Source organism: Tamandua tetradactyla, chromosome X (assembly GCF_023851605.1).
Source record: "Tamandua tetradactyla isolate mTamTet1 chromosome X, mTamTet1.pri, whole genome shotgun sequence".
NCBI lineage: Eukaryota > Metazoa > Chordata > Mammalia > Pilosa > Myrmecophagidae > Tamandua > Tamandua tetradactyla.
This window is the reverse complement of record NC_135353.1, coordinates 61065296-61091903: the sequence shown is the minus strand read 5'-3', so window position 1 is coordinate 61091903 and position 26608 is coordinate 61065296. Positions and strand designations below refer to the sequence as shown.

General features: G+C 38.2%; 1 pseudogene; it reads right to left on the bottom strand.

Annotated features, from left to right (window-relative positions):
* Positions 1-1692: 1692 nt before the first annotated feature.
* LOC143671849 (testis-specific Y-encoded-like protein 1) lies at positions 1693-19812 on the bottom strand (annotated as a pseudogene).
* Positions 19813-26608: the final 6796 nt, after the last annotated feature.

The following is a 26608-nucleotide window of genomic DNA, read 5'->3' as shown; positions in this document are numbered from 1 at the left end:
ATTTAAACTATATTTCTAAACATACAGTTTTAATAGAGATGAAGACAAGTTGAAAACAGTTATGAATATTCACATAAGTCTCTATAAGGTACAGAAGAATAAGATTGATATTCTTTCAAATGTTCCCAGCTGAAACAAAGCAAGCCTGTTCAGTTCAGTTTTTTTCCTGTAATCAGAAATAGAGAAAGTAATAGGATTTTACTAAATACTAATGAAATAAATCTTCCACCCAACAAGATCACATGAAAACAAGAGAGAAAACACTCAAAGTTAAAATGATTGTGTTTCTTTAAAGAACCCCTTCTCTAGGCAACATTCCAATCTTCAGGAAACTAATTCTTTTCCCACCATGACTGATATAGTAAGTACCCTGTCCCTGCAGGCTCTCAGCTAGTCCATTATTTCTTCTTGGCCATTTTCACCTGGCTCATTTCTGCCTCTGGCCATTTGTTTTGAGGACACCTAATACAATCTCTTTGATTCTTCCATCCAGTCTGAACTAGAAATCACCTTTCATTCCATCTGGATCTGTCACCCTTCGAACCTTCCAGGCCTTGCCCAGGAGTGTTGGAAAGAGAGTAGAAAGGAAGTAAGAGCTCTGGCAGTCTATTTTATAGTATAAATGTCATATTTCTTTGCCATGAGGAGACAGTCTCACTTATCATCTCAAACATTTGTCTGACCGTCAGCAGGGTTCCTGGGTTTCTTGGTGATGGTGGTGAGGAATCAAGAGTTCTTTTTTTTTAGGTATATGGCAGTATTTATTTTCTAAGCAAGTTTTCTTCAACTAAATACTTTCAATGTCACAGAAAGATCTGCTTCATTAGACACTTCACACAGTCTGGCCAGTTCCACATTTTTACTTTTACAGGGGAATTTCTTTTCTTAAACAATAAGCTCATTTGTTTTTTTGATTGTTTGTTCATTTTTATTAATTTTTAATTTTTTTAATACCAATAAACACCAAACAAACGCAAGCATTCTTAACTTTCGATCATTCTGTTTCTAGAGTTCTTTTATGGTAAGAATGAAGGAAGGGTCCACGCCCAGTTCTGGAGACCTTTGTTTACCACCAACCAGACAGTGAGGCTGATAAGGTCTGGAATATGTTCCATCAGAAGGCAGCAGCCAAGAAGGGTAGGTACAAACAGTAGAGGTCAGACAGCAGTAGAAGGCAACCAGACGAGCATAAGAGCAGTGAGTCACATGATCACATACATCAAGTGGTCCACTGCTGTTCTTCCTCGGCATTATTATTGTCAATCAATTGTCCACAGGCCAGTGCCTGGACTGTTGGATGCAAAGCAGAGTGTGTAGAGTGGGTTCCTTGTCAGAGCTAGTAGTCCAGGAGGTGGTAGCAAGATTAGAGGCCCTGGAAACTAAAGGGTCCAAGCAGTATCCACAAATGCAGTGCAGTCCACAGTATCATTTCCTTGGCTTAGAAGTGGTGGGAGCCATGGTGTGCCGCGAGTGATGTTAATGTAGAACAGCATGGAGGCCACATGAAACTGGAGGTGCACAGCCATGTACATTTCAATCTTGAGATTGAGAGAACTGAAATGTCCAGAGGAAGGAGGGTGCAGAAAGGTCAGCACAAAAAACGTAGAAGGCATACCCATTGCTGTTGCCTAAGCACATGACCAGCAGGAAGTGGGAACCAACCTTGTGCTGGAGTAGTTCCAAGGACAGGGGCTAACCAGACTGGAGCCCAAAGGGTCTCCACTGGCTTCCTTATTAGAGCACATCTGGCTCCTTGTGCCCCTTTTGTGCAACAAGTAGTATTGCAGTGGATTCGGCCACAGCTCCTCTTTGCAATCTCAGCAATCTTGTAAAGCTCTGGAAGGCTATGGTCTGAAAATCAGGTGAAGAAGCTGTAGATGATTTCTTGGTTCCTGCGAATGAAGAACTGGGATTCATGGCCCCAGAGCTATATAATCAGAGTGGAAAGAGACACCACTTGGGCAGAGGATCTGACCTCATATTCCTCGACAAGCAGCCTGTCGCTGAAAGAGGGGTTTCTTTGAATGAAGAACTTGAACTTACCACCTGTCCTAAGGTATCTGAGCTCCTTTACCTCCAAATTGGTTATGTACCTTAACATATCTGCAACTTGGCCCCTAATCCTGGTGGACAGCTGAGGGTGGTTGCTAAAGCAGCCTCAGTCAGAATATCCCAGAAGCCAGGGCTATTCTGAATGAGATTGTTCCTCTGCTGCAGAGAGTATCAACGAATCCTTAGAAACCTGTGTTCCAGCTGGAAAAAAGGCCCTGCTGGCCTGAACATTCTCTGCCTTCAGCTCCCAGTGGATGGTTTCCAGGTGGTTCAGGTAGAAGTCTGCATTCACCAGCCCAGGTTCAGCCTTCTCCACTGCCTCTACTGCCCTATGTTCCTCTGCCACTTCCATTTCTGCTTCTATTGGCTTCTCCTCTACCTCCACCTCTTCCTTCACTACTTTCGTCTCCTTCACTCCTTCCTTCTCTATCTTCTTCTCCACCACCGAAGCCCTCTCCAGCTCAACCCTCTCCTCATACACTATCCAACCTCATAATTTTCCAACATTTTTTTTATTGTGAAAAATAACATATATACGAAAAAGCAATAGATTTCCAAGTACAATTTAACAAGTGGTTATACAACTGATTTTAAAGTTTGGTATGGGTTACAGTGCCACAGTTTTTCGTTTTTCCTTTTAGCTGCTACAAGACACTGGAGATCAACAGAAGTATTAATATATTGATTCAGCAGTTATATGCATTTTTAAAAATCCTATCTTCTCTATCATACTCTTCCTTCTCTTTTTTTTGAAAAAATAACATATATACAAAAAACCCAATAATTTTCAAAGTACATCACAATTAGTTGTAGAACAGATTTCAGAGTTTGGTATGGTTACAATTTCACAATTTTAGGTTTTTATTTCCAGCTGCTCTAAAGTACTGGAGGCTAAAAGAAATATCAATATTCTGATTCAGCATTCACACTTATTTGTTAAACCCGAACTTCTCTGCATAACTCCACCTTCACTTTTGCAATTTCTCTCCCTCTTTATGGGTATTTGGGCTAGGGCCATTCTAACTTTTTCATATTGGTAGGAGTTGTTAATAATATGGCATAGGAAGATGGAACTAGTTGATGTTCTGGAGAGGATGGCCCATCTGCATTTCAGGACTTATCTGGTTCAGGGACCCATCTGAAAGTTGAAGGTTTCTGGAAAGTTACCCTGGTGCATGGAACCTTTGTAGAATCTTATATAATGCCTTAGGTATTCTTTAAGATTGGCAGGAATGGTTCTGGTTGGGGTTTGGCAAGTTGTGATAGGTAGCAATGTCTATCTGAAGCTTCATAAGAGTGACCTCCAGAGTAGCTTCTCAACTCTTGCTGAACTCTCAGCCACTGATACCTTATTTGTTACACTTCTTTTCCACCTTTCAGTCAGGATGAAATTGTTGATCCCATGGTGCCAGGGCAAGGTTCATCTCTAGGGATCATCTCCCATACCGCCAAGGAGACTTTCATTCCCAGATGTCATGTTCCATATAGGGAGGAGGGCAATGATTTCACTTGCAAAGTTGGGCTTAGAGAGAGAAAAGCCACATGCAACAAAAGAGGTCCTTCAGAGGTGACATTTAGGCATACCTATAGGTAGGCTAAGCTTCTCTGCTACATACATAAGCTTCACAAGAGCAAGCCTCAAGATCAAGGGCTTGTTAACATTAATGAATGAACTTGGAGAATTTCAATTAAGAACAGAGGTCATCAGGTGGTAGAGATAGGGTAGAGATTGAGTAATTGGAGATGAAGGGATACAGATTGTGCAACAGGACTGATTGTAAAAATTCAGAGATGGATAGCACAATACTGCCTGATCATAGCACAATAATGTAAGAACACTTAATGAAGCTGCATGTGAGAAGGATAGAGGGAGAGGGCTGGGGGCACATATGAAATCAAAAGGAAAGATAAGTGATAAAGACTGAGATGGTATAGTCTAGGAATGCCTAGAGTGTATAATGATAGTGACTAAATGTACAAATTTAAAAATGTTTTTGCCTGAGGAAGAACAAAGGAATGTCAATACTGCAGTGTGTTGAAAATAGATGGAAATTAATATTTTTTTTGTAAAAAATATTTTTATTGATAAAACAACATACAAACACAAACATTCTTAACATTCCAACATTCCATACATAGTGTACAATCAATGGCTTACAGTATGTTCATCACCATGATCATTTCTTAGAACATCTGTGTCACTCCAGAAAAGGAAATAAAAAAGAAAAAACTTGCAGATACCATACCCCTTACCCCTTCCTCTCATTGACCATCTACCCAATTGTCTAGGTTGGAAACCTATTTCCATCTACCCAATATATTTTAACCTTTGTTCCCTCTATTATTTATTTTTAATCCATATCTTTTACTCATGTGACCATGCCCTAGATAAAGGGAGCATCAGATACAAAGTTTTCGCAATCACACAGTCACATTGTGAAAGCTATATCATTATACAATCAACTTCATTAAACAAGGCTACTGAAAGACAGCTCAATAGTTTCAGGTACTTCCCTTTAGCCTCTCAAATACACCCTAAACTGAAAAGGGATACCTATATAATATATAACTATAACTTCCAGAATAACCTCTTGACTCTGAAATCTCTCAGCCACTGACACTCTATTTTTTTCTCATTTCTTTCTTCCCCTTTTTGGTCAAGAAGGTTTTCTTAATCCCTTGATGCTAGGTCCCAGCTCATCCTCGGATTTCTATCCTACATTGCCATGGATTTATCCACCTCTGGGGATGGTAATTAATATTTAAAAATTTTAACTTATGTGTGAGACTAAAGCAAAAAATGTTTCTTTGGTATAAAATTTATATTTTGACTAGTGCAGTTCCTAATACATCTTATGTGAACAGCTTAAATTGAACACCATAAGCACTTGGAACCTTGCGTAGGTCATAAGATTTTGTAGGTTTGTCCAGTGTGATGCCCCGATAAATCCCAGAGTGATTTGAACAGTGAATAAAAAAGTATTTGTAAAGTTCCCTTGGGGGAATGGCAAGAAAGGGGGAAAATTCAACTTGCCCATTTGGAGAATTCTTGATATTCTTGCAAGCAGTGGGGACAACCAAAGCAATAGGCCAAGCCCTCAATCTTGGGGTTTGTTCATATGAAACTTATCCCTGCAAAGAATAGGCTAAGCCTGCTTAAAATTAGGCTTAAGGGTCACCCCCAAAGAACCTCTTTTGTTGCTCAGGTATGACCTATCTCTCTCAGCCAGCACAACAAGCAAATTCACTGCCCTCCACCTTTCTATGTGGGACATGACTCCCAGAGGTGTAAACCTCCCTGGCAATGTGGGGCAGAAATCTTAAGATGGGCTGGACTTAGTATCAAGGGATTGAGAAAACCTTCTCAACCAAAAGGAGGAAGAGAGAAATCAGACAAAATAAAGTGTCAATGGCTGAGAGATTTCAAACAGAGTTGAGAGGTTATCCTGGAGGTTATTCTTATGCATTATATAGATATCCCCTTTTAAGTTTAAGGTATATTAGAGAGGCTAGAGGGAAGTGCCTGAAACTATGGAGCTGTGTTCCAGTAGCCATGTTTCTTGAAGATGATTGTATAATGATATAGCTTTTGCAATGTGACTGTGTGATTGTGAAAACCTTGTGTCTGATGCTCCTTTTTTCTACAGTATGGATAGATGAGTAAAACATATGGTTTAAAAATAAATAAATAATAGGGGGAACAAATATTAAAATAAATTGAGTAGATTGAAATGCTAGTGACCAATGAAAGGGAGTGGTAAGGGGTATAGAAAAAAATAGGGGGAACAAATGCTAAAATATATTGGGTAGATGGAAATATTAGTGGTCAATGAGAGGGAAGGGTAAGAGGTATGGTATGTATGAGTTTTTTCTTTTTTACTTTTTATTTCTTTTTCTGGAGTGATGCAAATGTTCTAAGAAATTATCATGGTGATGAATACACAACTATGTGATGATATTGTGAGTCATTGATTATATATCAAGAATGGAATACTCATATGTTAAGACTATTCATATTTGTATGTTGTTACATTTAAAAATAATAATAATAAATACAATTTTAAAAAGTAAAATTTACAAATTAAAAAAGAATTAAGTAATTCATAATACATTCATAAAATAAAATATGCAGTTACTAAACATATTTTCAAAGATTTTCATGAATATCGGTAAATGCTAGCAACATAATATTAATATGAAATGAAATAGCAATATTTGAAACCATATTGAGTGTGATCTTAATTTGTATATGTGTGTGAAGACTTAAAGGAAATACCCAAGTACAACACTGATTATCCATCTTTGAGTTATTAGACTTTGGGTTAGTTTGTTTCTTTGCATTTTTCTGTATATTATATGTTGTCTGTAAAGAACTCAAATGTCATTTTTATAATTAGGAAAACATAAAAGTTTTTTTTAACACTTATCATCCCACCTGCACCCCCCCAACCCCAGAAAAAGATCAAGGGCTTGGCTTATTGATTTGGGTATCCCAAATATTTGGCACAGTATCTGGGGTTTCCCTGGTAGAGTTCCATAATTGGCAAAGTCCCTTGAGACTTTGCCAATACCTTTTAAATTTTGTGTGTGTGTGTGTATTCTGTATGGCAGAGTCACATTTCATTCTTTTTCCTTGTGAATATCTCATTGTAGCATCATTTTGTTGAATTTTTGTTTGTTTGCTTATTTGTTTTTTTGGGGGGAAATGCATGGGCTGGATGCCAATACTTTTTGATTATCTGCTTAATATGCTCAGGGATGTATTCAGGCATTACATTAAGCTATACAGGATTAAAGGCTCTCATTCTTATTCTGTAACCCCATAATTTTTAAACCCAGCCTTATTTGCTTGATTGTTTTCTTCCTCTTATAATTTGAGACTGTCTGATTTTGATTAAAGGCCTAATCACACATAATTGGAATAAAATTTCATATATCCCAACCCAGTATAGAGTTTGTAGAGTAAAGAGAGCATACAAGTATGGTATTCAATAAAAGCCCAGACTCTGGAGTCAGGTGGACCTGGGCTCCTATCTCAATTCTGCCATTTTCTGCCACTTTAAGCAAGTTACATAACTTCTCTATGCTTCAATTTTCCCATCTGGTAAATGGGAAAATAATAACATTTACCCTCTAAGATTCCTATGAGGATTAAATGAGATGTGGAATGTAAATTGCTCTGCATTGTGCCTAAGCATAGTAAATAAGCACTGGTAAAAAACTAAATGTAGTTGTCTTTATTCCTCTGGCCTCTCTCAAAAGTGAAGCAGCCTCATTCCATACGTGAAGAAAAAGGTACCTAACTGAGCCTAAAGCCTCTTTATTATCCAAACCAGAAAATCACAAAAATTGAAAGAAGTCCGATATCAAAATTAATACTTTTATTTCATCAATCTAGTAAAAAGAAAGCTGCTTTATTTTCTAAATTCATCTATGGTTTCTACATTACCTCTGGTGCCGACTAGTGGCAAACACGTGAAATCTTCCTAACTTTCTATGCATTTTGAAATTACAACCCAATATATGAGATCTAAAATTGAAGAGGGAGATAATTATTTAAACTTCTGTTGTCATGTTTGCTTTTAACACCACATCGCAAATCAAGGTGCCTCACTTTTAGCTGCTTTTGTCTCTAAAGTCACAGGCTTGTATGTGTGTGCACACACACATACACGCAGTGCCCTGTGTCAATATCAGGCAAACTGCTGAGAAAAAATAGTTTCTTCTTTAGCTTGGGATGCTCTCCTTAGACAGAGATGAAAATACAGGAACTGACAAAACACCAGTAAACAATATCAGAAAATGCCAGGCCTGATCAATAGGAACCACATGGGCAGACAAACTCAGAGTACAGATTGGCACAGGCAGCTCATGGATGACTGATTCAGAAAATTACATCTTGTAGGCCGCACAAAGGATAAAGTTATTGGAAATTGTATTATTAAGAAGCAAATTATTTTCATATAATATTTTAAAATTTAGTTACTTATATTGGCTTTTTCTAACTGAATGCTTGAGAAAGATTTCAAAGAGGTCAAGACAGCTAAAAATTCAATTAAAAGATAACCACAAGAGCTTTTAATTTGCATCCCCATGCAACATTTGGCCTGGGGAATAAGGAAAAGACATTTCTGACTCTAATGGCTAAAGTAATTTCAGGTATAAAAGTTCTATTAAATGCTTATTTAATAAAAAAGAATGGCATTCGTGTTGTTTCATCTACTTCTCTATTCCTTCCTTCCTTTACTATTCTCCTTCTTTATTTCTTTTAGTATACATGATGCCACTCCTTTTCCCTGCACTTCCCTCAAACCAATTCATCTTTATCCTACTTACAAGACTTAGGTTTAGGAGTCAGATTCCATATTTCCTGAGACACTGCCCCACACAGCGATTTAATTGACATCATATTAAATAGTGTATTCCAGAAAATGTGATTAAACAACCAAAGTTGCCATGGTTTCAAAGCTTCTAGGAAAGGATGGAGTCACTTTTCTTGGCTTGAATCTGAAATATTCTCCCAAACCTTGTTGATTGTGGTTTCTCTTTATCAGACTATGCAGCCTACCCCATACTTGCTATAACTGCCATATTGCCTAAATCATCCCCCATCTTGATCTTGTTTATATTTCTGCTTATTTGGGAAATGAATACATTTACCCAGTAAATAGTGTCCTGTACCCATTATGTACCAAATGCAGAATACACTTGAGATTTTTAATGGGGCACAGAGAAATGTACCAAAATGTGCTGTACCAAAATGTGCAGTTATTCTGCCTACCATGGAATGCAACAGATACAACTAAAAAAGGAAAAAATAAGCAAAGCAACATAGAGACCCGAGGTCTCCCAAAATGCAACTGAAAAAAGTAGAGAACATAGAAGGTATAAAAATTGCCTGTTTTACTTATTCCTGCAAAAGAGAAGCTAAGCCTACTTATAATTATGCTTAAGAATCACCCCCTGAGAACCTCTTTTGTTGCTCAGATGTGGCATCTCTTTCTAAGCCAACTTGGCTAGTGAACTTACTGTCCTCCCTCCTACATGGGACATGACTCCCAGGGGTGTAAATCTCCATGGCAACTTGGGACATGACTCTTGGGGATGAGCTGGGACTTAGCATCAAGAGATTGAGAAAACCTTATTAATCAAAAGAGGAAAGAGAGAAATGAGAAAAGATAAAGTTTCAGAATCTGAGATTTCAAATAGCATCAAGAGGCTATCCTGAAGGTTATTCTTAAGCATTATATAAATATCCCTTTTTAGTTTATGGTGTATTGGAGTGGCTAGGGGAAAGTACCTGAAACTGTTGAACTGTGTTCCAGTAGCCTTGATTCTTGAAGAATGTATAACTCTGTAGGTTTTACAATGTGGCCATGTAATTGTGAAAACCTTGTGTCTGATGCTCCTTTTATCCAGGGTATGGACAGATGAGTAAAAAAAAATAAATAAAAAATAAGGACCAAAAAATAAGTGAATAATAGTGGGGGGGATAAGAGGCAAAAAAAAAAATTGGTTAGATTGGTAGTGGTCAATGAGAGAGAAGGATAAGTGATATGGAATGTATGAGTTTTTTCTTTATCCTTTTTATTTCTTTTTCTGGTGTGATGCAAATGTTCTAAAAATGATAATAGTGGTGAATACACAGTTAAGTAATGATATTGTGAGTCACTGATTTTGTATTTTATATGGGCTGTATGTGTACGAAATCTCAATACAAATATTTTTTAATTAATTTTTTTATTTTTTAAAATACCAAAAAATGCCAAACAAATGCAAACATTCTTAACTTTTGATCATTCCGTTCTACATATATAATCAGTAATTCACAATATCATCACATAGTTGCATATTCATCATTATAATCATTTCTTGGAACATTTGCATCCATTCAGAAAAAGAAATGAAAAGAAAACAGAAAAAAATTCATACATACCATACCCCTTACCCCTCTCTTTCATTGATCACCAGCATTTCAAACTAAATTTATTTTAGCATTTGTTCCCCTTATTATTTAATTTTATCCCATATGTTCTACTCATCTGTTGATAAGGTAGATAAAAGGAGCATCAGACACAAGGTTTTCACAATCACACAGTCACATTGTGACAGCTATATCCTTATACAATCATCTTCAAGAAACATGGCTACTGGAACACAGCTCTACATTTTCAGGCAGTTCCCTCCAGCTTCTCCATTACATCTTGACTAACAAGGTAACATCTATTTAATGCGTAAGAATAACCTCCAGGATAACCTCACGACTCTGTTTGAAATCTCTCAGTCACTGACACTTTATTTTGTCTCATCTCACTCTTCCCCCTTTTGGTTGATAAGGTTTTCTCAATCCCTTGATGCTGAGTCTCAGCTCATTCTAGAATTTCTATCTCACATTGCCAGGAAGGTCCACACTCCTGGGAGTCATGTCCCATACAGATAGGGGGAAGATGGTGAGTTTGGTTGTTGCATTGGCTGGAGAGAGAGGCCACATCTGAGCAACAAAAGAGGTTCTCTTGGGGATGACTCTTAGGCCTAATTTTAAGTAGGTTTGACCTATCCTTTGTGGGGTTAAGTTTCATATGAACAAACCCCAAGATTGGGAGCTCAGCCTATAGTTTTGGTTGCCTGAACCGCTTATGAGAATATCAAGAATTCAACTTGGGGAAGTTGAATTTCCCTCCTTTCTCACCATTCCCCAAAGAGGACTTTGCAAATACTTTTTTATTCACTGTTCAAATCACACTGGGATTTATCAGGGCATCACACTGGACAAACCTACAAAATCTTATGACCTACTCAAGGTTCCATGTACTTATGGTGTTCAATTAAGCTGTCCACATAAGATATATTAGGAACTACACTAGTCAAAATATAAATTTTGTACCAAATTGCACCCTGCAGTAATGACATTCCTTTGTTCTTCCTCAGGCAAAAGCATTTTTCAAATTTGTACATTTAGTCACTATCATTATACACTCTAGGCATTCCTAGATTCTACCATCTCAATCTTTATCGTCTATCTTTCGTTGTGATTTCATTTGTGCCCCCGGCTCTCCTCCCTCTATCATTCTCACATTCAGCTTCTTTCAATGTTTTAACATAATTGTTTTACAGTTAGGTAGTATTGTGCTTTCCATTTCTGAGTTTTTACATTCAGTGCTGTTGCACAATCTGTATCCCTTCAGCTCCAATTACCCAATATCTTACCCTATTTCTATCTCCTGATGGTCTCTGTTACCAACGAAATATTCCATGTTTATTCACAAATGTCAGTTCATATCAGTGAGACCATGCAGTATTTGACCTTTTGTTTCTGGCTAATCTCACTCAGCATAATGTCCTTAAGGTCCATCCATGTTGTTACACACTTCATAACTTTATTCTGTCTAACAGCTGTATAATATTCCATAGTATGTACATATCACAGTTTGTTTAGCCACCTGTCCGTTGATAAACATTTTGGCTGTTTCATCTCTTTGCAATTGTAAATAATGCTGCTATAAACATTGGTGTGCAAATGTCCATTTGTGTCCTTGCCTTCATGTCCTCTGAGTAGATACCTAGCAATGGTATTGCCGGGTCATATGGAAATTCTATATTTAGCTTTTTGAGGAACGGTCAAACTGCCTTCCACAGTGGTTGTACCATTTGACATTCCCACCAACAGTGGATAAGTGTGCTTCTTTCTCCACATCCTCTCCAGCACTTGTCATTTTCTGTTTTATTGATAATGGCCATTCGGTGGGTGTGAGATGATATCTCATTGTGGTTTTGAGTTGCACTTCTCTAATAGCCAGGGTAGTTGAGCATCTTTTCATGTGCCTTTTGGCCATTTGTGTTTGCTCTTCTGAGAAGTGTCTGTTCAAGTCTTTTGCCCATTTTGTAATTGGGTTGGCTATCTTTTTGTTGTTGAGTTGAACAATCTCTTTATAAATTCTGGATACTAGACTTTTATCTGATATGTCATTTCCAAATATTGTCTCCCATTGTATAGGCTGTCTTTTTACTTTCTTGATGAAGTTCTTTGATGTGCAAAAGTGTTTAATTTTGAGGAGTTCCCATTTATTTATTTCTTCAGTGCTTGTGCTTTGGGTGTAAGGTCTAGGAATCTGCCTGCTATTATAAGATTGATAAGGTATTTCTCTGCATTTTCTTCTAAAAGTTTTATGGTCTTAGATGTAATGTTTAGATCTTTGATCCATTTTGAATTTACTTTTGTATAAGGTGTGAGATATGGATCCTCCTTCATTCTTTTGCATGTGAATATCCAGTTCTCTATGCACCATTTATTGAAGAGACTGTTCTGTCCCAGGTGAGTTGGCTTGAGTGCCTTATGAAAGATCAATTGTCCATAGATGAGAGGGTCTATATCTGAACACTCTATTCTATTCCATTGGTCAGTATATCTATCTTTATGCCAGTACCATGCTGTTTTGACCACTGTAGCTTCATAATACACCTTACAGTCAGGTAGCGTGAGACCTCCAACTTCATTTTTTCCCTCAGGATTCTTTTACCTATTCGGGGCACCCTGCCTTTCCAGATAAATTTGGTTACTGGTTTTTCTATTTCTGAAAAGTAAGTCTTGGGGATTTTAATTGGTATTGCATTGAATCTGTAAATCAATTTAGGTAGAACTGACATCTTAACTATATTTAGTCTTCCAATTCATGAACACAGTATGTCTTCCCATCTATTTAGGCCTTCTGTAATTTCTTTTAACAATTTCTTGTAGTTTTGTTTCTATACGTCTTTTGTCTCTTTAGTTAAATTTTTTCCTAAATATTTTATTCTTTTGGTTGCAACTGTGAATAGAATTTTTTTCTTGATTTCTGCCTCAGATTGTTCATTACTAATGTATAGAAACACTACAGATTTTCGAGTGTTGATCTTGTAATTGCCACTTTGCTGTACTCATTTATTAGCTCTAGTGGTTTGGCTGTGGATTTTTCGGGGTTTTTGTCATACAGTATCATATCATCTGTAAACAGTGAGAGTTTTATTTCTTCCTTGCCAATTTTGATGCCTTGTATTTCTTTCTCTTGTCTAATTTCTCTGGCTAGAACTTCCAACACAATGTTGAATAACAGTGGTGATAGTGGATATACTTGTCTTGTTCCTGAGCTTAGGGGGAAAGTTTTCAGTTCTTCCCCATTGAGGATGATATTAGCTGTGTGTTTTTCATATATTCCCTTTATCATTTTGAGGAAGTTTCCTTCTATTCCTACCCTTTGAAGTGTTTTCAACAGGAAAGGGTGATGAATTTTGTCAAATGCCTTTTCTGCATCAATCGAGATGATCATGTGGTTTTACTGTTTTGATTTGTTGATATGGTGTATTACATTAATTGATTTTCTTGTGTTGAACCATCCTTGCATACACTGGGATGAATCCTACTTGGTCATGATGTATAATTCTTTTAATGTGTTGTTGGATTGATTTGCTAGAATTTTGTTGAGGATTTTTGCATCTATATTCATTTGAGAGATTGGTCTGTAGTTTTCTTTATTTTTTAATATGTTTGTCTGGCTTTGGTATGAGGGTGATGTTGGTTTTGTAGAATGAGTTAGGTAGCTTTCCCTCCTCTTCCATTTTTTTTGAAGGGTTTGAGCAGGGTTGGTACTAATTCTTTCTGGAATGTTTGGTAGAATTCATGTGTGAAGCCATCTGGTCCTGGACTTTTCTTTTGGGGGAGCTTCTTAATGACTGATTCAATTTCTTTACTTGTGATTGGTTTGTTGAGGTCATCTATTTCTTCCTGAGTCAAAGTTGGTTGTTTATGTCTTTCCAGGAACCCGTCCATTTCATCTAAATTGTTGTATTTATTAGCGTAAAGTTGTTCATAGTATCCTGTTATTACCTCCTTTATTTCAGTGGGGTCAGTGGTTATGTCTCCTCTTCCATTTCTGATCTTATTTATTTGCATCCTCTCTCTTCTTCGTTTTGTCAATCTTGATAAGGGTCCATCAATCTTATTCACATTCTCATAGAACTAGCTTCTGGTTTTGTTGATTTTCTCAATTGTTTTCATGTTCTCAATTTCATTTATTTCTGCTCTAATCTTCATTATTTCTTTCCTTTTGCTTGTTTTGGGGTTAGCTTGCTGTTCTTTCTTTAGTTCTTCTAAGCAGACAGTTAATTCCTCTATTTTTGACCTTTTTTCTTTTTTGATATAGGTATTTAGGGCAATAAATTTCCCTCTTAGCACTGCCTTTGCTGCATCCTATAAGTTTTATTATGTCTTCTTGTTTAATTGTTCCTTTTATTAGTATATAGTGTCCTTCTTTGTCTCTTTTAACTGTTTTACATTTGAAGTCTAATTTGTTGGATATTAGTATAGCCACTCCTGCTCTTTTCTGGTTGTTGTTTGCATGAAATATCTTTTCCCAACCTTTCACTTTCAACCTATATTTATCTTTGGGTCTAAGATGTGTTTCCTGTAGACAGCATATAGAAGGATCCTGTTTTTTAATCCATTCTGCCAGTCTATGTCTTTTGATTGGGGAATTCAGTCCATTAACATATAGAGTTATTACTGTTTGGATAATATTTTCCTCTACCATTTTGCCTTTTGTATTATATATATCATATCTGACTTTCCTTCTTTCTACACTCTTCTCCATACCTCTCTCTTCTGTCTTTTCGTATCTGACTCTAGTGCTCCCTTTAGTATTTCTTGCAGAGCTGGTCTCTTGGTCACAAATTCTCTCAGTGACTTTTTGTCTGAGAATGTTTTAATTTCTAGCGTTGCCAAAAGGACATCAAAGCAATTCTGGTTTTCTGAAATGCAGCAACCATAAACTAGGCAGTGTTGGAGGGTGACCGAACCGAGGAAGCGAAGCAGGCAGCAGAGAAGGGACCGCCCAGGCCTGCGACTGCAGCAGCTCCAACCTCTCCGCAAGAAAGCGCTTGTGTGAGAAAAGCCCTACCGCTCTGCGCACAGCAGAGGATCAAGCCACAGCCCATCCCATAAGTTTTGATATGTTGTGTTTTCGTTTTCATTTGCCTCGAGATATTTACTGATTTCTCTTGCAATTTCTTCCTTGATCCACTGGTTGTTTAAAAGTATGTTGTTGAGTCTGCACATATTTGTGAATTTTCTGGCACTCTGCCTATTATTGATTTCCAACTTCATTCCTTTATGGTCTGAGAAATTGTTTTTTTTTAAATTTATAAATTTTGTACCAAATAAACATTTTTTGATTTAGTCTCACACATAAGTTGAAATTTTCAAATATTAATTACCATCTATTTTCAGCACCCTGCAGTAATGACATTCCTTTGTTCTTCCTCATGCAAAAACATTTTTAAATTTGTGCATTTAGTCATTATCATTATACACTCTAGGCATTCCTAGATTATACCATCTCAATCTTTATCATCTATCTTTCTTTGTGATTTCATTTATGCCCCCAGCCCTCCTCCATCATTCTCACATTCAGCTTCATTCAGTGTTTTAACATAATTGTATGACAGAGAGGTAGTGTTGTGCTGTCCATTTCTGAGTTTTTATATTCAGTCCTGTTGCACAATCTGTATTCCTTCAGCTCCAGTTACCCAATAGCCTACCTTATTTCTATCTCCTGATGGCCTCTGTTACCAATGAAATACTCCAAGTTTATTCACAAATGTCAGTTCATATCAGTGAGACCATACAGTATTTTTCCTTCTGGTTTTGGCCAATCACACTCAGCATAATGTCCTCAAGGTCCATCCATGTTGTTACATACTACATAACTTTATTCTGTCTTACAGCTGCATAATATTCCATCATATGTATATACCACAGTTTGTTTAGCCACCCATCCATTGATGGACATTTTGGCTGTTTCCATCTCTTGGCAATTGCAAATAATGCTGCTATAAACATTGGTGTGCAAATGCCCATTTGTGTCCTTGCTCTCATGTCCTTTGAGTAGAGACAACATATAAATGGGTCTTGTTTTTAATCCATTCTGCCAGTCTATGTCTTTTAATTGGAGAGTTTAATCCATTAATATTTAGTGTTATTGCTGCATGGGTAGTACTTTCTTCTACTATTTTTGCCTTCTGAATTTTATATGTCATATCTAATTTTCCTTCATTTTACCTTTACTCATAGTCTTCCTTTCTACACTTTTCTCCACACCTCTCTCTTCTGTCTTTTCATATCTGTCTCTAGTGCTCCCTTTAGTATTTCTTGAAGAGCTGGTATCTTGGTCACAAATTCTCTCAGCAATTTTTTTTGTCTGAAAATGTTTTAATTTCTCCCTCATTTTTGAAGGACAATTTTGCTGGATATAGAATTCTTGGTTGGCAGTTTTTCTCTTGTAATAATTTAAATATATCATCCCACTGTCTTCTCAGCCTCCATGATTTCTGCTGAGATATCTATGCATAGTATTATTGGGCTTCCCTTGTACATGATGGTTTGCTTTTCTCTTGCTGCTTTCAAGATTCTCTCTTTCTCTTTGACCTCTGACATTCTGATTAGTAAATGTCTTGGAGTACGTCTATTTGGATCTATTCTCTTTGGGGTACACTGCACTTCTTGGATCTATAATTTTAAGTTTTTCATAAGAGTTGGGAAATTTTCAGTGATAATTTCCTCCATTCGTTTTTCTCCTCATTTTCCCTTCTCTTCTCCTTCTGGGACACCCACAACACGTATATTTGTGTGCTTCACATTTTCTTTCAATTCCCTGAGTCCCTACTCATATTTTTCCATTTTTCCCTTTATTTTCTTTTTCTTATCAGATTTCAGATGTTCCATCCTCCAGTTCACTAATCCTATGTTCTGTCTCTACAAAATCTACCATTGTAGGTTTCCATTGTTTTTTTTCTTCTCTTCTACTGTGCTTTTCATTCCCATAAGTTCTGTAATTTGTTTTTTCAGACTTTCGATTTCTTCTTTTTGTTCATTCGTTGCCTTCTTTATATCCTCCCTCAATTCATTGATTTGGTTTTTGATGAGGTTTTCCATGTCTGTTCGTATATTCTGAATGAAATGTTTCAGCTCCTGTATCTCATTTGAATTGTTGGTTTGTTCCTTTGACCAGGCCATATCTTCAATTTTTCTAGTGTGATTTGTTATTTTTTGCTGGTGTCTAGGCATTTAATTACCTTAATTAGTTTATTCTGGAGATTGCTTTCACTTCTTTTACCTAGGGTTTTCTTGCTGGATGAATTTGTTGTCTATCTGTTCTTCGACATTCAATTCAGCTTTATCTGGACCTCTACCTTAGGTTCTGTTTAACAGAGGAGAATTCCTCAGTTCTTGTTTTCTTGTTTCTTGCCCTGCTTGCATGATGCCTTTCCCCCCACACACACACACACTTAGGAGGGTCTACTTAGGTATTATAGACCCCAGCCAGATTTTCTCAGACCAAACTGGCCTCCTAACAGGAGGAAAGAGTCACCTGTGTCGGTTTTCCCCGAGGGTGAGAACCAGAAGGTTGAAAGACTTTCCTGTGACATCTCTGGACTCTGTTTTTCTTATCCTGCCCAGTATGTGGTGCTTGTCTGCCTGCAGGTCCCACCAGCATAAGATGATGCAGTACCTTTAACTTTGGCTGGGGGTGTGGTGGAGACAGAGGAGAGGTTGTAGGCTGGTTTGAATGGCTTCAAATTACCAAGCCCTGGTGTCTGAATTCCTTGAGAGAGGGATTCCACTTGAGTTGGGCTTCACCCCTCCCCTGGGGAAGGGAAGGGCTCCAGACAAGCCCTCAAACAAGTTTGTTTCTGCCTATACCTGGGGCAGTTGCAGCCTGAGGAGCCCTGCCACTGTATCCAAAGGCAGTCAAGCCTTTGTAGAAACATAGCCACAAAAACCTCTGTTTTCTTCTTTGTTTTTCCTTTTTCCATCAGCCCTGTCCCCTTGGCACTGGGGCAAAAATGAGTGACCTCTGCTTTGACCAGGGTCACCTGAGCTGGGGGCCTATTTTTAATAGTCAGAATTTGTTAATTAATTCCACAATTGGTGTTTCGTTGGGCTCAACCTCTGCTGCTGGTAAAGTCTCTTTCCTTTCCCTTCTGGGAAGCACCCTGTGGGTAAGGGGTGGCCACTACAGCTTGGGGAACTCACAGTTCTGGGGGGCTCTCAGCAGGTCCATCTGGTCCAGATTGGGGTACGCTGTGTGTCCGGTCACTGACATGGCCCCAGGAGCTGTTCTGTACTGTGTCTGGTTATTTAGTAGTTGTTCTGAAGAATGACCTAAAATACACACATTGTTAAGCCACCGTCTTGGCCCCTGTTTGAAATGAATTTGACTTGTTCTCCCTGTTTTACATGAAGATTTTATTAGCAATAATGATGAAGTAAGGGAAAATAATGGCCATGATGTAATTGCTACCGAATTTGTTGCCTTTTTGACAAACTCATCTAAAAGTAACAAGTTTGCTTCTCAGTCAAGTGGAAGCCTGACAGTAGAGTAGCAACAAAGAATTGAGAGAAAGAAACAATTGGCCTTGGAAAGAAGGCAAGGAAAGCCACTGAGAAGCAGTCAGTCCCAAGGTAAGTGACTTGATAGTGAACACACCTTCAGCGCAGATAGTTGAAGAGGTTAATGCAGTAAAGATCAAAAAGAGTCAAATGGACTAAATGAAGACATTCTAGACCATCCACATAATGCTGTTGCTTCCAATACTATAAATGTAGAGGTGGAATTAAAATCAGAGAAAATACAACCAGACTAATCCTTTTTAAATGTACAAAAATAACTATGTTTCATCAAGAAATCATGTTGCTGAAGTTAGATAAGACTCACCTAAGTGTTTATTTTATATAGATGGATATGGCTTTATGAAATGCTGAGTAATTAATAAGCAGTTTCTGATGCTAGTGTGCCATTTGATGCTTTGTTTTCACTAAATTGTGTGATTTTAAGATGTAAGTATATATTGAGTATTAATATCCATTAAAACATGAAAATAAAAATTATTTTGCAAGCTAAAAATCAAGCAAGCAAACAACAACAACAAAAAAAACACAGCAGGGGCTCAGAAAAGTCTTGGTAATAAGCCAGAGTTTCCTGGGAGCTCCTTGAAAGCTTTTAGGGTCCATAGAGAGCACTTCATGAGAGTGATGTCACCAGGTTGCAGAGTGAGACATTTCAGGGTTTGATCCCCAACAAAAGCTTTAAACAGCAAACAAAACCTGGCAGAACCATCTTTCTCAGAGTTCCAGGAAACAGTTAAGGGATTGTAGTAACAGTGAGAGAGCTGAATCAAGAAAAAGCAAATTAAAAATGGTAAGAAAAGCTTCACCCAATTCTGCTCCTTTCTTTTGCTTGACTCGCCCTGAGCAATCATGTAGTTCTAACTTCTACAAACAGTACCCACTACAATAATTCTGTCTACCAAAGTCCTGGAAAGTGTTCCCTTCCAAAATCCACCTGATATGCAATTGGTGAGTTTTTAGGTAAAGAATTCTAACTTTAATGTTGTTTCAACTTTCACCAACATTGCTCTTTCTGGTTTGTAAACATGTCCTCAAAATCATAAATAGCATATAACTCATTTACTTATGCCTTCAGACACCGCACAGTAAAATAAATCTTTGATCTCTTCAGTGTTCCTAAACCCCAGAAATGTTTAGTCACTCTGAAAAGAAGAGTTATCCAACTGTGTCTAAGAGGAACAACAAGTTCCTTTAACTCTTTTGAATGAGCTAACACAAGTTTAAGGGGGAGGGGGATGGCAGCATACAAAAAAAATAAGTCACATTCTCTTACCTGTACTTTCAAGGTGGTGAGACTGCTTCACCTGTAGCAACTGTGACATAGTTCAATAAACAGGAATTTCTTGGGCACTTTTACAGAAAGTGGTTAAAAACCTGGGCTTGGAGAGAAAAATAGATGTGAATTCAAATCCTGGCACTAAAGTTTATGGACTGGTTAACATTATTAGCCACATCACTAATGCTCTTTAAGCCAACTTTCTTCATCTGTAGAATGAGGATAGTAATAGGTCCTACTATGGAGGACTGTGGTGAGGATTAATGAATCCATTCTTTGCAGAATCAATGCTTTATAAATATTAGTAACCATTATTTTTTACCTCATTCCCCCCCACATAGCAGAGTCATTGCTTTCCCCTATTGTGCTAAATCGTAGGGGATTCAGGCCTGGGGGAGCTGAGGGCATATCTGGACTTGGAACACTGAAGTGCCAGAAGCCAAGAGAGGCAACTGTAATCAAGAGGACCAGGATGACAGATCAAGATAAAGCATCACAAACCTTTAGAAATAAGCCATGAGAGGCCTACTAGAACAGCTGTAGGACATGATGGCAAGGGAAAAGAATATATGACTGAGTCAGCCTCCTGGCCCAATTTCAACTGTTCCTCCTCCCCACTTCCCCTGCCCCACCTTCAGCTTTGGTAAAGCCTAATCTCAAGCAAGACTGGCCCAGAGGCAGCCAGGTGGTTAAAAACTAACATTTAGCTTGAGTTAATGCGGGGGCAATAAACCAAAGTATCTCTCCAGCAATTTCCAGATGTGTCCTTGGAAAGATGTAGTATTTGCTCATCACAAAGTTTGCAAGTTTACATTGTAATAGTTGTTCTTTCCAGTTTGCAACATTTCTTATAAACCTGAGTGGGAGATTGAGTCACAAGTTTATTTGTAATCAATAATCTCATGGATTTATTTTGTCCTTTTATTGCTCAGTTTCTATTGCTGAGTCAATAATGACACAGTCTTTCAGTCCCTGTGGTGCCTTTTAATCAACTTTGGGGTTTGGCATTCTTCATTCCAGTAGTATCACACTGCCAAAATGGATGCTATCATTCTCTAAATTGAAAGCAGTTGTTTCCAGGCTCTGGCTTGGCAAGGATGCAACGTAGTGTCATTGTCTGGCAAAAGAAAACATACCTAGATGGCATGTAAAAATATCAGTACCTTTGATTCATTGTCTCCAAATGAAGTAGCGTGCAAAAACATATTTTACTCATGTTATAGTTGTTTTTATGTATTGGTCATTAGACTAATTTGATTGCTGGAAATAAACCCAGGAAGAATATATGTAATTGTTAGCTCAGTTTATTCCCTTGGCCCTTCATGTATTTACTTTTTTTGTGCATTTGTTTATTTTATTTCATGTATTTAATTTTTTATTACAGAAGTTGTGAGTTTACAGAACAATCATGTATAAAATACATGATTCCCATTTTAGACCTTAGGTTTCTATATAGTTTCTTTCGGCAAATATCTACATGAAATGTTTGCATGATTTCAGCTTTTTGCCTCATTGTGGTCTTACACATTTATTTATTTATTTTTTATTAATTTTAAAATTTTTTTAAGTATAACAAACATAAACCTTTTTAACATGATCATTCCGTTCTGCACATATAATCAGTAATTCACAATATCATAACATAGTTGCATATTCACCATCATGATTACCTCCCAGAACATCTGCATCGACCCAGAAAAAGAAACAAGACAGCAGAAAAAACTCACCCCACCCCCAACCCTCCCCCCACCAATCACCAGCATCCCAATCCAAATTCACTTCAAAATTTGTTCCCCCCACTATCCACCTTTACTCCATATGTTATACTCATCTGCCAACAAGGCAGACAAAAGGAGCATCAGACACAAGGCCCCCACAATTACACAGTCACACTGCAAAAGCCACACCACTACACAATCATCTCCAGAAAACATGGCCACTGGAACACAGCTCCACACCTTCAGGCAGTTCCCTCCAGCCTCTCCACCACACCCTGACCAACAAGGTGACATCCATTCAGTTCTTAAGAACAACCTTCAGTACAACCTCCTGACTCTGCCCAGAATCTCTCAGCCATTGACACTCTATTCCACCCCATTTTGCTCCACCCCCTCTTGGTCAAGAAGGCCTTCTCAATCCCCTGGTGCTGAGTCCCAGCTCACTCCAGGATCTCCATCCCACATTGCCAGGAAGGTCCACACCCCTGGGAGCCATGCCCCACGCAGACATGGGGAGGGCAGTGAGCCTAGTCCGCCATGCTGGCTAGAGAGAGAGAGAGACCACATCCGAGCAACAAAAGAAGCTCCCCTGGGGGTGATCCCCAGGCCCAATCTCAAGCAGGCCTGACCTATCTTCTGCGGGGTCAAGCTTCACATGAACAAACCCCAAAACTGGGGGCCGAGCCCACAACCCTGGCTGTCCACACTGCCTATGAGAATATCAGGTCTTACACATTTTATGTAAAGGAAATGCAGCTGCTATGTTGGTCTGAAATAAAAATTAAGCCAAGTGCTTAGAAACGAGATCCACCCACCATCTGTGCTGATTTGAAACGTTTATGTACCCAGAAAAGTCATGCTCTTATGATCCTGATACAGTCTTGTGAGGGCAGACCTACTGTTTGGTGGGATCTTTTTGATTAAATGGTTTCCATAGAGATGTGTCCCCACGAATTCAAGGTGGGTCTTAATCTGCTTATTGGAGTCCTTTAAGAGGAAATCACTTTGGAAAAGTTCAGAACTGACACAGAATCATTTGGAGATGCAGAAAGAAAATGTGCCCAGAATTTTTCTGGAGACATTTGGCTTGGAACCAGAAACCAGATGAACAGCAGCCATCAGCCATGTGCTTTCCCAGCTGACAGAGGTGTTCTAGATGCCATCAGCTTTTCTTTTTTTTTTTTAAATATTTTTTATTGACAAATCTTCATATACGTGCACTCCATAAATGCTGTACAATCAGTGGTTCACAATATCATCACATAGTTGTGTTTTCATCACCATGATAATTTTTAGAACATTTGCATCACTCCAGAAAAAGAAAAAACTCATACATCCAATACCCTTTACCCCTCTCTCTCATTGACCACTAGTATTTCAATCTATCCAATTTATTTGATCCCTTTCCCCCTATTATTTATTTATTTTTAATCCTTTTTTTAACTCATCTGTCCATACCCTGGATAAAAGGAACATCAGACATGAGGTTTTCACAATCACACAGTCACATTGTGTTCAGACTTGAAAGGATTATAAACCCTAGATAAGCTGTGTTTTAATCATGATACATCATGAAGCAGCCATTTCTTTTAATCCTTATTCAGAACTTTATGTTGGAAACTTGATTAGATTACCTCCATGGAGATGTGACATGCCCAATTGTGGGTATTAAAACCTGTGATTAGAGGGAGATGCCCTTCACCCATTACTGGTGGGTCTTGATTAGTTTACTGGGATCCTTTAAAAGAGTAAACATTTTGGAAAAAGCTCAAGAGCTATGAGAACCACAAAACCTATGCAGCCAGAAAACTTTGGAGATGAGGAAGGAAAACACCCCCAGGGGAGCCTCATGAAACAAGAAACCTGGAGAGAAAGCTAGCAGACATTGCCATGTTCACCTTGTGTCTTTCCAGTGCAGAAGGAAACCCTGAACATCATCAGCCTTCTTGAACCGAAGTGTCTTTCCCTGGGTACCTTACAGTGGACATTATCTATAGATTTGTTTTAATTTGGACATTGTTACAGCCTTATAACTGTAAACTTATTAAATTCTCATTTTTAAAAGCCATTCCATTTCTGGTAGATCAAACACCAGCAGCTAGCAAACTAGAACAAATTTTGGTACCAAAGAAGTGGAGTGCTGCTGCAGTTTGAAAATACCATACATGTTGAAATGGCTTTTTGAATGGATAAGGGGAAGATTCTGGAAGAGTTGTAAGGAGCTTGATAGAGAAGGTCTAGAATGCATCGAAGAGACTGTGGGTGGAAATGTGGACCCTAGAGATACTTTGAGACAGAAATGAAGCATGTGTTATTGCAAACTGGATGGAAGGCAATCTTTGTTTAAAAGATGTAGAAAATTTATCAAAACTGACTGCTGGCTGTAGATGGAAGGCAGATTTTAAAGGCTATGAACTTTGATATTTCTCAGAGGAGATTTCTGAATTAAATGTGGAAAGTGCAGTCTCATTACAGCTTACTGTGAAGTGCAACAAGAAAGAAATAAGCTGAGAACTGAACTCTTGGGTGCAAAGAAACCAGAAATTGGTGTTCTGGAAAATTCTGGGCTTTCAGGAAGGGAGACCCCAGAGAATTTTGCACCATGTGAAGATTTAAGCAAATGTAGAACCAATCAGCCATTTCAGGAAAAGCCAGGATTGGGCATGGAGTTATCCAGGAAGGGTTTGTAGAAAGTCCTTTCGTCTGATGGGCATGATCTGATCTTACTCCATAGAAAGCCAACGAGAGTGCTGTGGGATCTGTATAAATGGAACCACTGCCAGTCTGGACTAAGAGAGGCAGAAAGCAAACACATTGGAGGAAAAATAACTTCGGAAGCAGAACCATGAAAGCCATGGTCTGAAGTCAAGAAACCATGGGCCAGGAGAGTGGACCCACCTAAGCACTTGGAGAGGGTGAGTTTACCTGGAAGGTAGAGGGTGGGCCTTCCACTTTGTTGCAGTGGAAGGGTTGTGCCACCTCAGGCCTTGAAGAGGATGGAGCATATTCCTTGGATTTTGGTGAAAGACTATCTGCCATCATATGGAGGGGTTGAACATGTGTCCCAGAGATGGCAGAGAGCCCAGGTGTGCCTTCGGTGCTTGGAGAGGGTGGAGCTGAGCAAAAGGTGGTCTCCCTAATGTCCCCCAAGGTTGCATTTGGAGAGAGGTGGGCCACTGCATAGACCCTTGGAAAATGTGGACTGCCACTTTCTAAAGCCCCAAAGATAAATGACTCTTCAAAATCTAATAGACTTTCTCCTGCAGGTTTTAGAAGCTGCTTGGGTCTGGTGACCCCTGTGTTCCTTTCAATTTCTCCCCATGGAAATGGGGTATTTATCCTATGACTGTCCCTCCTGTGTATGTTGGCAGCAAATATCTTGTTCTGAGTTTTACAGGTCCAGAGCCAGAGGAAAATTTTGCCTTAGAACAGACAATTCCTGTAACGGACTTTGATGAGATTTTGTATTTGTTTTTTTTTAATTAATTAATTTTTTATTTATGACACATAACCACATACAAACACAAACATTCTTATCATATGATCATTCCGTTCTTGTTATATAATCAATAACTCACACTATCATCATGTAGTTGTATATTTATCATCATGCTCATTTCTTAGAACATCTGCATCAATTCAGAAAAAGCAATAAAGAGAAAACAGAAAAAAATTCATACATACTAAACCCCTTACCCCTCCCGTTCACAGACCACCAGCATTTCAATCTACTAAATTTATTTTAACATTTGTTCCCGCTATTATTTATTTATTTTTAATCCATATGTTTTGTCTGACAATATGGTAGACAAAAGGAGCATCAGACACAAGGCTCTCACAACCACACAGTCACACCGCGACAGCCATATCATCATACAATTATCTTCCAGAAACATGGCCACCAGAGCATTTTCAGGCAGTTCCCTCCAGCCTCTTCATTACACCTTAACTAAACAGGTGATATCTATTTAATGCATAGAATAATATTCAGGACAACCTCTCGACGCTGTTTGGAATCTCTCAGCCATTGACAATTTATTTTGTCTCATTTTGCTCTTCCCTCTTTTGGTTGAGAAGATTTTTTCAATCCCTTGATGCTGAGTGCCAGCTCTTTCTAGGATTTCTGTCCCACATTGCCAGGAAGGTCCACACCCCTGGGAGTCATGTCCCATGTAGAGAGGGGGAGGGCAGTGAGTTTACTTGCTGTGTCAGCTGAGAGAGAGAGAGAGAGAGAGGCTACATTTAAGCAACAGAAGAGGTTCTCTTGGGGGTGACTCTTAGGCCTAATTTTAGGTAGACTTAGCCTATCCTTTCTGGGATTAAGTTTCATATGAACAAACCTCAAGATTGGAGGTGTGGCTTATTGCTTTGGTTGTCCCCACTGCCTGTGAGAATATCAAGAATTCTTCACTTGGGGAAGTTGAATTTTCCCCCTTTCTCACCATTCTCCCTCAGGAACTCTGCAAATACTTCCCTATTCACTGTTCAAATCACTGTGGGGTTTATCTGGGCATCATTCTGGACAAACCTACAAAATCTCATGACCTATGCAAGGTTCCAAGTACTATGGTGTTTGATTAAACTGTCTACATAAGTTATATTACGAAATGCACTATTCAAGATATAAATTTGTACCAAATAACCATTTTTTTGCTTATCTCATGCACATGTTAAGGTTTTAAAATATTAATTACCATCTATTTTCAACACCCTGCATTATTGACATTCTTTTGTTCTTCCTCATGCAGAAACATTTTTAAATTTGCACATTTAGTCATTATCATTATACACTCTAGGCATTCCTAGATTATTTTGTACTTGTTTTAACCTTGTATTTGTATTGTTACTGAAATGGTTTAAGGCTTTTGTGATATTTTGATGGAGTGAATTATTTTGCATATGGGAAAAATATCTTTTTTAGGGTCCAGAGGGTGGAATATGCCAGTTTGAAAGGATTATGTGCCCTAGAAAAACCATGTTTTAATCCTGATCCATCTTGTGGAGGCAACCATTTTTTTAAATCCCTATTCAGCAATGTATGTTGGGAACTTGATTAAATTATCTCCGGGAAATGTGGCATGCCCAATTGTGGGTACTGACCTTTGATTAGAGGGAGAAGTGACT